The sequence below is a fragment of the Camelina sativa genome, chromosome 9 (assembly GCF_000633955.1).
Source record: "Camelina sativa cultivar DH55 chromosome 9, Cs, whole genome shotgun sequence".
Lineage (NCBI taxonomy): Eukaryota > Viridiplantae > Streptophyta > Magnoliopsida > Brassicales > Brassicaceae > Camelina > Camelina sativa.
Window position 1 is genome coordinate 8,710,899 of NC_025693.1, and position 14,449 is coordinate 8,725,347.

Consider the following 14,449-nt stretch of genomic DNA (forward strand, 5'->3'; position numbering starts at 1 on the left):
TTACAAGTAGCATGGGAAATTAACTATACTTGGTTTAAAGAAAACAGAGAGACCAAAATCAATAGTCTTGAGAGCAGCTTCTTTATCTCAACTTACAAACAAGAAATTCTCAAGTTTAAGATCACGGTGCATCACACCAAGAGAATGACAAGCTTCTATAACACCAACAATGTATACCAATCTCAGAGACCTCCCTCCCACCACGCTTGTTCTGTAGACCAAGGAAACAAATGGTGTTATAAATCAAACCTCAAACGATGGGGCTTATGAAAGAAAACACCATCAACAGCAAGCTCTCGCTCATCCACACTCGAATCCTTGAAATTTTTGATTAACAAAACACCAAACAACTCAATAATCAATAGACTACAATAAACCCAAATCCAGATTCATGAGTGTGATACCCCGGTTTCAGAGATTTGCAGAGAGGTTTAAAAGAATTTATTTCGCCACCTATGTCACCAAAGTGCACTTATCTTTTTGGTCAAGGGTCCTGAGAGAACTCCAGAGTTAAGCGTGCTTAAGCTGGAGTAGTCTCAGGATGGGTGACCTTCCGGAAAGTGACTGTCGGAACTGTGTGAGTGAGGACAAAACATAGGGAAATATCATGTGGTGATTTGTAGGGACGGTAACAAGTCTTAGCCTCCTGGACGTAGCAAACCGACCGTCAGATATGGATGGGCTCACAGGCCTAGTGAGAGGTCGTGAGGCCCATTAAGGAAGATGGTCCCATGGACTAGGATTGGACATAGGGCGCCCACTAAGAGGTGGCGGTCGGAGCATTACAAGTGGTATCAAAGCCGAACCCAAACGAGTGTAGAGTGGAGTGGGCTCACACCGTCGGGGGTGACGGTGTTGGTGCGCAACAAGGACGTTGCGGTCTGTTAGTGGGGTGAATTGTGATACCGCAGTTTCAAAGACTTGTGGAGATGTTTAAAAGAATTGATTCGGCCACCTATATCACCAAAATGCACTTATCTTTTTGGTCTAGGGTCCTGAGAGAACTCCAGAGTTAAGCGTGATTGAGCTAGAGTAGTCTCAGGATGGGTGACCTTCCGAGAAGTGACTGTCGGAACTGTGAGAGTGAGGACAAAACACAGGGAAAGATCATGTGGTGATTTATAGGGACCGTAACAAGTCTTTAAAGCCTACCGGACGTAGAAAATCTACCGTCAGATATGGATGGGCTCACAGACCTAGTGAGAGGTCGTGAGGCCCATTGAGGAAGGTGGGCCCATAGACTTGGATTGGGCATGGGTTCCACTAAGAGGTGGTGGTCGGGGCGTTACAAGTGGTATCAGAGTCAAACCCAGACGAGTGTGGAATCGCGGGCTCACAACGTCGGGGGTGACAGTTTTTGTGACACCCTGGATTCTGAGACATTCGAGGGGTTTAAAAGAATTGATTTGACCACCTATGTCACAAAAGTGCACTTATCTTTTCGGTCAAGGGTCCTGAGAGAACTCCAGAGGTAAGCGTGCTTGAGCTGGAGTAGTCTCAGGATAGGTGACCTTCCGGGAAGTGACTATCAGAACTGTGCGAGTGAGGACAAAACACAGGGAAAGATCATGTGGTGATTTGTAGGGACGGTAACAAGTCTTTAAAACCTCCCGGACGTAGCAAAACGACCGTCGGATATAGATGGGCTCACGGGCCTAGTGAAAGGACGTCATGCAAATTAAGGAAAGTGGGGCCATTGACTGGGATTGGACATAGGGCCCACTAAAAGGTGGCAATCGAGGCGTTACAAGTGGTATCACAGTCAAACCTAGACGAGGGTGGAGTCGAGTGGACTCACACCATCAGGGGTGACGGTCTTGGTGCGCAACGAGGACGTTGTGATCTGTTAGTGGGGGTGAATTGTGACACCCTGGTTTCAGAGACTTTCGGAGAGGTTTAAAAGAATTGATTTGGCCACCTATGTCACCAAATTGCACTTATCTTTTCGGTCAAGGGTCCTGAGAGAACTCCAAAGTTAAGCGTGCTTGAACTGAAGTAGTCTCAGGATGGGTGACCTTCTGGGAAGTGACTGTCAGAACTGTGCGAGTGAGGAAAAAACACAAGGAAAGATCATGTGGTGATTTGTAGGGACGGTAAAAAGTTTTTAAAACCTCTCGGACGTAGCAAACTGGCCGTCATATATGGATGGGCTCACAGGCTTAGTGAGAGGACGTGAGGCCCATTAAGGAAAGTGGGTCCATTGACTGGGATTAGACATAGGGCCCACTAAAAGGTGGCGGTTGGGGCGTTACAATGAGATATTAAAAAAGTTTTTTTAAATTCCTCTGTTTCTAATGAGAAAAAAAACAAGTCATTTTGGATGTACATATAGAAACACCAACAAATTTTAAAGCTTGATTTAAGAATTAAGAAAAGAATCGATGGAGATAAACCTGAAAATTATTCTGGATTTAGTTCACTGAAAAGAATTGATGGAGCTGAAATGGAGAGATTCTTGATAAAGAGAGGAGGAAGAGAAAGAAGCAAACAACATTTTACCTTTTTTTGTTCCTTCAATGGGTTCACCCAACCACTACTGAACACATCACGACCTCTTAGAGGTTCTTAAACCTCCTAAATAAGAGGCTCTTATTCTTTTCACTATTTTTGATGTAATTTTAATCACAAAAAAATAAGAACCTTAGCTAAAAACCTCCGATAAAGATACCCTTATGTCAGAAGAACCGATAATGATTTTTGCGGAAATTTTTGACCTGTACAATGTTAAAAGTATCAATCTATACATGTACAAATCTTTGGTGTCAAAAATAATACTTATTTCAATGTCGAACATTAACAAATACTCCCTCTGTTTCATAAGGAGTGTCATTTTGACACAATACACACAAATTAAAAAAATTATAAAAATTTCTATTTTACCCTTTATAAATACACTAAAACAATTTCTCTTTCTAATTAATAAGCAGAAATAGTAGGGATAAAAATAAAATTTAATATTAAAAACTACTTTGAAAATATAAAATGACACTTTTTTTGTAACAAAAAATTGTGTCAAAATAACACTCTTTATGAAACAGAGAGAATATTAGTCAAGAGTTGATTGAGATGACACGTGTTAACCAAGGTAGCACGATGTTTTAGTTTTTTTTTTGAAGGTAGAATCAAACCATGGTGTATTAATGTTTTAACAAAGCTTTAACCAATTGATCCAGCAGACTAATTCAAAATATTGGGGAACTTTGATGTTTATAATTGTGTCTACCCGCGAGAATCTCCATCTTCTTCCTCTTCCTTTCCTTCTTGGCATCGTAAATGACTGCTCCACCGCGGTTCCTTCTCCATCTAGTCCCGCCTCTGTTGGCCTAGTCGTTGATTATTTTTGTTCATCGTGATTTTCCAAGATTTGATTTATTTATTGACTCTTTTGAATTTTGGAGATTCTCTGTCCCTCTTTGATCATCTCTAGGGCACTTGCTTTTTTCAATGGAGATTATGTTTTTTAATATCATATGATGGAGATTTTGTGACATCCCGGTTTTGGAGACTTCCAGAGAGGTTTAAAAGAATTGATTTGGCCACTTATGTCACCAAAGTGCACTTATCTTTTCGGATAAGGGCCCTGAGAGAAATCCAAAGTTAAGTGTGGTTGAGCTGGAGCAGTTTCAGGATGGGTGACCTTCTGAGAAGTGACTGTCAGAACTGTGCGAGTGAGGACAAAACACAGAGAAATATCATGTGGTGATTTGTAGGGATGGTAACAAGTCTTTAAAACCTCCCAGACGTAGCAAAATAGCCGTCGGATATGGATGGGCTCACATGCCTAGTCAGAAGACGTGAGGCCCATTAAGAAAGGTGGCCCATAGACTGGGACTAGACATGGAACCCACTGATAGGTGGAGCTCCGGGTGTTACACATTTAAAATTAAAGATTTGATAATTCAGTTAATATCACATTTGATAATTTCCTCAATATCATTTAAATATATTAATATTTTATTTTTTGAATTAGATAAAATTTTATTATTTTATTTTTTCATCTTTTACTTAAACAAATATCAATTTTATAATATATTATTAGGGTCATAGTTTTTAAGAGGTAGCATTTAGTGTTTAGAATTTAGGGTTTTATTTTGAATATTAAAACTTTAGTTTTATTTTGTGATATTTTAGAAAAATATTATTTTAGTGGTAATTTTTAAAAAATACAACTAAAAGTGGTACTTCTGGAAAAAACTGATTTTAGTGTTGTAACGCCCCGACCGTCAACTCACTTAGCCCGACTCATGGGCACTTCTCTTTTAGTGGGCTCCATATTCACTCTCGGTCTGTGGACCAATTCATATCCGACTGATGGTTTGATAGGTCCCGTAGGTTTTAAAGTTTGTTTACCAATATTACAAATCCTCCTATGATATTTCTATATGGTTTGTTCTCACTCGCATAGTTCTGATAATTATTCTTGAAAGGTCATCCATTCTAAAACTTTCCCAGCTCAAGCATGCTTAATTCTAGAGTTTTCTCTCACGATAGTTGATCGAAAAGATAATTATACTTTGGTAACATAGATAGTCAAATTAATTCGTTTACTTTGAAGCTTCTACGCATCTCACTGAAACTGGAATGTCAGAAGTGATACTTATGAAAATGATTCAATAATAAATTTTAAATTTTAGTTTTAAATATTAATATTAATATATCTAACATTTAAAAATTTTAAATATCACAAAACATTTTACATGGTAAGACGAGTTTTGAGCAACACCAACATAAAATATTTAAATATTATAACGCCACAATATGTGTTTAATTCTATTTTATATCTTATTATATAAAGTTGAGTTTTGAAAGTTAGCCATTAACAAGATTTGACATGTGTAAGTTATCAATCTTATATTTTGACATGTGTAAAAGTTAATATTTGAAAGGAGAAAATTGATTACAACAAAAATAAATATTTTGTTCTAAAAAATATCAGTAATGTAATAATTATCAAAACTACAGAATTTATTAAAAATACAAAGTTTTTTAAATAATTATAAGGAGATTATATATATATTTTATTTAATTATTTTTAATTATAAGTTATTAATTCTATAAAAAATAAAAAAAGAGATTAAGGAAAATATACAGTTAATTATTAATTTTAAATTTTGTTAATACTCACTTAAATATAAACATAAATCGTCTTTTATTTAAATAATTTATTTAAAAAAACTGCTTTCAACTTTGTTTAATTGGGAATTTTTTTTGAATGGGAAGGTAAATTTTTCTTATTTTTTTAAACCAAAATTTTCTCCTACTTTTTACATTTTCATTTGGGAATAGGTAAGATTAATATGTTGACCCAAAAAAAAGTTATTGTAGTATTTTAAATTTATTTTATTTAATTTATATTTTTTTTTGAATTATTTGGGATTCATATATTATCGTGCTTATAATTTTCTATTGTTTCTTTAATTATGTCAAATTAATTTTCTTCTAATTTCTCAACGGTTGATCATAAACCCTTCTTTTTTTTGCAAACATAATTGTTACCATTATTCATTCAATCCCAAAGGGAGATAACGAGTAGAAGCTCATCAAACTAATGGATAGATAAAATAGGCTGATCAAATACAAGCTTACAACAAACATAGATAGATAGATTAGAAAAACATAAATCATTATTGATAGATCCATATGAGCTCAAAGACTGTGACACCCTGATTTGCGGAAAGGTTTAAAAGAATTGATTTGGCCACATATGTCTTCAGAATGCAATTATTTTTCCGGTCAAGGGTCCTGAGAGAACTTCATGATTGGTTACCTTCCTAGAAATGATTGTCGGAACTGTGCGAGTGAGGATAAAACATAGGAAAATATCATTTGTTAATTTTTAGGGTCGGTAAACAATTTTTTAAAACCTCCCAAACGTAACAAACAGGCCATCGAATATTGGTGAGTCCACCGGCTGGGAATAGATGTAGTGCCCACCTTCCTAGGTGGGCCTATAGACTGAGAGTGGACATGGGCTCACTAAGCAAGGTGGCAATGAGGAGTTACAGAGACAGAGGCTACATCATGGTGTGTCAAATATACATCTACAAATACATTAAGAAATTTAACATTAGTTACTATCAAAAGATTTTGTGATGTTAGAAAAAGGTTTTTACTTTCATTGGTTGTTGGAGCAAGCCATTTTGAGATAGCAAAAAGACGTGAACACGTTCTCTCCACATAAGAGGAGGGTAGAGCCGATGTTCTCTCTATGGTGGAGAAGGTTGGACTCAAGGTTATCTTTCAAGGAAGGAAGGTGGAGGAGATTGGACGCAAGGTTATCTTCCCAAGGGAGGAAGGCGGAGCCAAGGTTCTATCCACGGTGGAGGAGATTTGATGCAAGGTTCTCGCCATAAGGGATGAGGGCAGAACTGAGATTTTTTCCATAGTGGTCATACATTATTGTGATTTACATCATTTATTAGTATATTATGTAATATATTTTTTATTCAAAATGTTTTTCGAGCCAACAATTTATTAATTTAATTTATAAAATTTTAAATCCGCACAAGCGAATCCTCGTCTAATTATAAATATAAATATATATATATATATATATTAAATAAGTATGGACAATCAAGAAAATCTCGTCTTCTCATGCATGCAGTACCATATATTAAAGGAGTCAGGTACATATATATAATGATAAAATATTCTGTTAATATATTATGGAAATCTCGTCTTCACGTGAATCAATCAGGCACAGTATTATATTAATTTAATTCAGACCATCACGTCATTATCTTTTATATAATAATATATTGATTGTTAAGAAAATCTCGTCTTCACGTGAATCATCATGCACAGTTTGATTATCATATACATTAATTAATTACAAGTATAGACTTTAGACGTTATCTTTTTTTTTTTTTTTTCTGTTTGAATAATTTCATTATAATATACCAAGATGAAATATAAGGGTGGAATGAGTTTTTTAAATCCTAAAGCTGGCGGAAAACAAAGATATCTCCGGAAGCTTAAACCCAATACACGGGAAATACAAGTGGAATACAAAAGCCAAAAGAAGAGCTCTCAAGATCATCGAAGAAGTCGGAAGAGAAACATTAGTCGCGGAACTAAGTTCTAAAGAGTCAATGTCGAAAGGACCTGCAAACGCAAAGGGAAGAGATCCAAAGATAGGGGCACTGCAAAGATTTAACCCAACTAAAAACGAATACCTCGAACACAATAAGCAAGAAGCAAGAATCTACTTCCTACCCACCTAATCTTATACCGAGAATCTATATCTAGGACTTTGCGTCCCCACAAGTGGTCACTTGCCACAAGAGGTTAACCTTACAAGAACAGACAAAGAACATACCACGGGAAAAGATCTATTTATTTTTCTAAACTAATGGCAGTGGAAGGAGACTTGGTTTAAAGATTCAACGATCAAAAAAGAGGTAAACAAAAGCTATCCTAAACCAGACAGAAAACCCGGCCGTAACTTCCTCAAGATCGAAAGCTAGACTATATGACCTAACAACCCAGTAGAATAAACAAGAAACAAACAACTAAGGCCAACATCAAACAAGCTGGGGATATACCAAACTAGCATAATTTGAAGAGATCGGGCTCGATTACCGGACATAAGAATCCACCGCACCACCCAGCTGAAGAGACATCTCTGACGAACACCACCAACTCGATGGGCCAGATCTGTTTCTTCCGGGTAGAGCGAGACATCATCAATCATATCATCAACAGATTTACACCTGAGAACCAGAGTAGCTCCACTTCCGATCTCATCGAGAGAAGCCAAAAACTCGAAAAACTACACAGCCGACAAGAACACTACAACAGAAGGAAGAAAATCATAAAGAACGCACAACGCCGGGGCTAAAAAGCCACTGGACGTTGGCCAAAAAACAGAGGCGGCGGCTTTTGAGTTTTGAGAAGAGAGAGGCGAGAGAGAATTAGGTTTAGAGAGAGGGTATCAAATGTTTCAGGTGACGTTATCTCTTCTAATTTATTGAAAATATTAAATAATTAACTTATAGTAAACTTATTTAAATCATATAGACGTACTGGCAGACCCAGAAAATATTTTTACTGGATCATAATGAAGGGTTGAACCCTGGTTTAGGGATGTCAAAGCCTACATATTTACCATATATGCTAACTATTACACTAAGATTTCATAAATTGGTTACCATATATGCAGTCCTGCATATATGCTAACTATTACACTAACCTTGGGGCTTTCTAACCAACATTCTCACTGCTCTTGAACTCCCTACAATGTTCATAAATTGGTTAGTGACTTGTTTCTCCACTCCTTCCTACTCAGTGGCTTTCAATGGGGAATTAACATGTTATTTCCCGGGTAGGAAAGGCCTAAGACAAGGAGATTCTATCTTGGCTCCCTTATTCACCTTGGTCATGGGTGTTTTATCAAAGCAGCTATGAGAAGTTTTAACGGCGAAAACCTTTCAAGAACTCAACACAAATTAGCTCAACCAACACACAATCTCAGAATCAAAGAAAAGTTAAAACCGAAATAAGAAAGCAAGGACACAAGGAATTGTTTACCCAGTTCGATTCACCGATGTGATGAATCTATGTCTGGAGTTGGATTCAACCCAACAATTCACTATAATGATTCAAGTGTTTCTCTCTAGCTCAAAAACAGAACTTCAGAGAGATTAAAAGATAGAGATGAATTAGAGATACAATAGGAGATAATAAGAAGGTGTATATATATCAACACAAAAGAATAAATCCTAATCCTTCTACAATTTTGATTTCTTCGAAACCAAATCGTTTTTCTTCTTGGACTTCCAAAACCGATGTCAAAGAATAATGAACCATCATTAAACCAGCTAACCAAGTCGACACCAAGCTAACCGGTTGAATTAGATCACACCATAACAAGCTAGATGAATCAGCTTTAAGGCGCAGTATTTAACCTCACCCCAAGTGTCACCACCCACTCATCACTCATCTCAGTTTCGCTGATGACATCCTAGTCTTCTTCGATGGAGGAGCGCAGTCCTTGGTTGAAATTCTTTGAATCCTGGCCCAGTTCAAAGCTTCCTCAGGACTTGGAGTCAACCTTACCAAATCGTGTCTCTACCTTGACGGAAACAATTGAGACATCATAAGTCATATGGTGGCAAGGCACAACCTGACCTATGGCTCACTTCCCATGTGCTACCTAGGTGTTCCCCTTACACCTCACAAGCTCAAGCAAACTGATTATCAATCGTTGATAGACAAGATTCAAATTCACATCTCAGGCTGGACAAGTAGACACCTCTCTTTCGCAGGTCGACTACAATTACTACAATATGTTATCAACAGCACAATAAAGTAATGGGCATCAATTTTTCTCCTACCAAACAAATGTTTGGAAAAGCTGGAGCGTATATGTAGCACATTTATGTGGAATGGTGTAGGATCCTCTGCTCACGGAGCAAAGGTCTCCTGGGAAGTGGTTTGGTCTCCAAAAGCATCTGGAGGTTTGGGTCTTAAGAGATTGGTTGACTGGAATCAGGTTTATGGACTTAAAATGATCTGGCTCCTCTTCTCACAAGCAGACTCCTTATGGGTCTCCTGGGTAAAGCATCATTTAATTCGCGGTAGAAGCTTATGGGAAGCAGACTTTCGATATACAGGGAGCTGGATATGGAAGCGGATGACAAAACTAAGGGCGTTGGCAAGGCCTTTCGTGCACTGCAGTGTTGTTTCTGGTTCCCAAGCTTTATTTTGGCATGACAACTAGAGAGGACTCGGTCCTCTACTGGATATCCCTGGTGAATCTGGTCCTCGAGTTACAGGATTAGGCATCCTTGATCCGGTTAGAGCTGCTTCAAATAACAATGCATGGCTTATCCCGCGGGGACGCCACCCTCTGGTATAACTCCTCAGAACCTGCCTACACAATCAACCGCCTCCTTCGTCAAACTTAGGCGTAGATCACTTTCAGTGGAAGTTAACCCCGGATGAAACTCACAAAACTTTTTCCACGTGTAGAACATGGCGACATTTGCATCCTGCATGACCACCCATTCCATGGTTTTCTCAGATCTGGTTCAAGAATCACATTCCCAAGATGGCTTTCATTGCTTGGCTGACAGTGCAGGATAGACTGACGACTAGAGATTGCTTACAGAGGTGGAATCAACCAGTCCCAAGCACTTTCCTTCTATGCCAAGCTGGTAATGAATCACGGGATCACTTGTTTTTCGATTGCCTATTCACCAAGAATCTCTGGTCAAGTTTCTTTGCTCAATTCCAACCACCTCCGAGCCCCTCTTTCAACAACTTCTTAACCTGGATCAAGAGACCCACATCAAATGTGAAACTCAACTCCGTCTGCAAACTCATTTTCCAAGCCTTGATATACACCATTTCGAAGGAACGCAATGCTCGTTTACATAGCTCAAAAATGCGATCCGAGGTTCAGCTCCTATGGGAAGTCCAGCTCCTTCTCTGCAGGAAATTGCTAGGCCTCGACAGCAAGCAGGATACACAGCATTCCGCCAACTTGCTCCATGACTCATACCTTGCTATTTGGTTCACTTACTTCCAACCATCATAATTTTCCTTTGAAAGTGTAAACAAAGCTGTGATGTATCTCTAATAGCTCCACTCATGTATGTATTGTATCCGATGTTTATTTCAGAAATCTAATAAAACCGATATTTTTTTAAAAAAAAATTCTATACAGAAAATCTTAATTTCAATATTAAAGGGGGGGGGGGTCAATTGAACCCCTTTCCCCTTAATAGGTCCGCCGTAAATCTTATTCATAACCATATGGTAATATTTATTGAATTCGTCAATATCCCACTTGATCAAACGAATCTATACTTTTTTTTTTTTTTATCAACCATTGGGCCACAACAGACCAGTAATCTATAATATTATTTTGTATCACTTTTTACAAATAAATCCTAATTTTAGAAACAATTACTTATTGCTTTTAATACTATTAGTTACCAAAATTTTAAAATCTGTTATAGGTAAGATTTAAAAGATAAAAAATCTTTCTACTTAATTCAGACATATATAAATATTTGATTCCATTTCATTTTATTTGAATGTATATTTAAATTAATATATAATACATCTAGTTAATAAAATTTGTGGGTTTTTTCTCCATATAATATAATTCAAATTTTCAAAACAGACATATATGGGTAATATATCCCACATCACTAAAAAATTGCACAATGTTCAAAGTCATACCATAAAATAGACCAAACTGATTCAGAATACAAATGAGTAGAAAGCTTGTTTTGTCATACATTCAAATTTAAAATTTTATTTGGTTTATCCTGGTTCTTTATATTAAAGAATGTAAAATTTTAAAAAGTTTCAAAGTATTATAAATATTAAAACAACTAAAAAAGTTAAACTTTATAAAACCTTGAAAATATTAATAATATATTTAAACTTTTACGAAGTTTCAAATATGATAAAAATTTAAACTTTATAAGAATTCTAAGTATTAGACATATCTAAACTTTATTAGATGCGCCAATCTTATAAAATATAAATGGTTGCAATCTTATTAAGTTTCATATTAACTCAATCTAATATTTCTAATACAAAAAATAAATATTTTAAAAAATAAGATAATATAGTGCAAATTAAAATATCTCAGGACAAAGTTATATGGCGGAATATGTTTCATCATATTGATATAAATTTAAAATATCATTAATTCAGTGTTACACAGCTAAACCATCGTTTTATTGTTTTGTTAACAGTATCAATATTAGAGAAATAGACATAACTAATTACGTTGATTAAATTCATATTATGTAAAAAAATAAATTATTTCGCGATATTATGTGGGTTAAACCATAAAATTAATAATATTGTACATTTATAACACTAAACAAAGAAAAAAAAAGTAACAAAAATATTCAACATATATTTTTAATTCTAATCTAGTAAGGAACTTAAGATAAGTGCTGGACATGCTTTGTTGAGGGGCTCTAAACTTAGTGAAGCGTGCACAATACGACAAGTAAAATACTTGGACTGATTTTAAATGCGTTATTGTGGTTGTAGGAGTTTTGGAAATAAACAGTTTCTATAACATTGAAAGGACCGACCTTTTTTTAAAAAAATAATAATAAATAATAAATATAATATAGTAAATAAACTACAATTAGTGGTCCCATATACACTAGCCACCTAACCACAATCACAATCATCAGCAGAATAACCAATCTCAATATCCAATAAATATCCAATAATATAATCAATAAATATAACATCAACAATATCCAATAATCAAATAACCAGAAATATAGAACAAGCAACCTAGCAATGTTCTAATGACCCAACTCTAGCAACCTAGCAATGCCAGGCAACATCAAACCGAGTCCCTAGAACATCCTTCTCTTCATTGCCTTAATTCCACGATCACACTTTGCCTTTACCTGCACCACAAACACATATTGAGATGCATGAGTATTTGATAAACACTCAGTGAGGCAATCCTCCTATCTACTGGGCTATACACACAAACAACAGTGATTCCAAGTTCCAAACAATCAACAAAACAAAGCACACAAACCAGGAAAACGAACATCAACTCACTGGGAGGGAGGTGTCGACTGACACCAGCCAAGTGTCGATCGACACTGGCTCTTGGTGTCGACCGACACTACCCCACAGTGCCGATCGATGCTTGCTTCACTGGTGTCGATCGACACTCCCTCTGCAACCGCGATCCGCCTGAAGCCGAGAGTCGAATCTCGCGCCCTAACTCCACCAAATCGTCCAATACTCGGAACCCAAGCCTTATACATCCAAAGGAACCTGTAGCAACCAATCCCAGCAAGAAAAACACATAAACAAGCAAGAACAAGGAATCAAGGGCTTAGATAAGCCATGATCATGCACTCACCTCTTTGCAGGAAGTTTCTGACCAACAATGGACGAATCCACACTCCCAGCAAGCTTCCCACATGATCCTAGCCTTGAATCCTCACTCCCACAGCAAGATCTCTCCCACAAAGCTTTGAAATCTCACAAACTCTCTCTAGAACCTAAAGAACCAACTCTCTCTTTTGTTTCTCTAAAAGCGGCGAAACAACACAAAAAACACGACCCTAGGTTGTTTTTCCCCTTTTACAACTCGGTTCAATGGTTTCCTTAAACCAAACCGGTCCAAAATCGACGATTAAAACAATTCGATCGAACCAGATAAATAATGGTGTCAGCAGTTTTGGCTAAATGTAGCAATTAAAAACAAATGCGTTTGCGAGAAATTTATGACTGATTGATCACTAGATGCGATAATGGTTAAACAAAAGTTATCAAATAAATATAGTTATAATAATAATAAAAAAGAAATAAAAACAATAAAATGAAATTCATGAAAAAGAATTGAACATAATTACTAAAGAAAAACTGTAGATTATTACTAAATTATTAGTCAAACAAAAAAAATTAATATGTAACACAAATAATTGTTCATATATTGGTAAATTTAAGTTTAGAGAATTAATTAGTAGTGTTTGATAATTAATGTGGATATATATAAAAAAATTAATATATCTTTAATTTGTTGCTTATGTGATTTTTTTCTTTCCTTTTTAAACTTTTGGAATATAGTGATTTCAGGCATTGGGAGATACAAAATAATTTCTTAATTTTTTTCAATTGTTATCAACCGCAACTGATTGCAAATGTTGTATTTGTTAATGATAGCAGGAGAACCAATCAACATTTTAATTATGTTTAAAAAGTTATTCAACCATGAAAGATGTCTATGTTAAATGTTATTGTATTTTATTTATTTAGTTTTATAAAAAAAAAACAAGTTTAATTTGAATCTACGAGGTTTAAACATGTTAAATGTTGTTTGGTGTGACACCCCAAGACCAAATTATTTTTGAAAAATGAATTACATGCCGAAAATTCCATCCAATTTGAACCTATCAAATAAAAAAGAAATTACATTAATCATCAAAATAAATTTCTTGAAAATTTATAACATTTTCTTAGAAATTTATAAGAAATGCAAACCAGTAAAAAATAGAGATTTGAGAAGCATAACATTATTGTATGTTATTGTGTAAAGCGAAAATATTGGCCAAGCGCCAAGGTATGTATGGCACATCATATATACTTGTTGCAAGAAAAAGAATTTGATGGAAGAGATCATACGGCTTAGGTAGTTAGGTTGTCAGAGAATTAAGGCGTCTCTAGTGTTCAGCCATATCGTTCTTGCAAATGTAAAAGAGAAAAAGGTATTTTCTTGTACCTGCATTCCATCTCCGAAAATAGTCAGTCGATCAATTTTCTTTTAATGGCTAACAAAAGGAGTATGTCCTATTTAACGGTTGGACTACTTTGCTGCACATTAACTTGTTCCGAGATCCTCAATCAAAGTGTTCGATTCCTGAATCCGAGTCAAAACCAGAGGCTATCGAACCCACAACACGTCTTTCGGAAAGATTGAGCCTAACAACTCCCTAACTCAAAC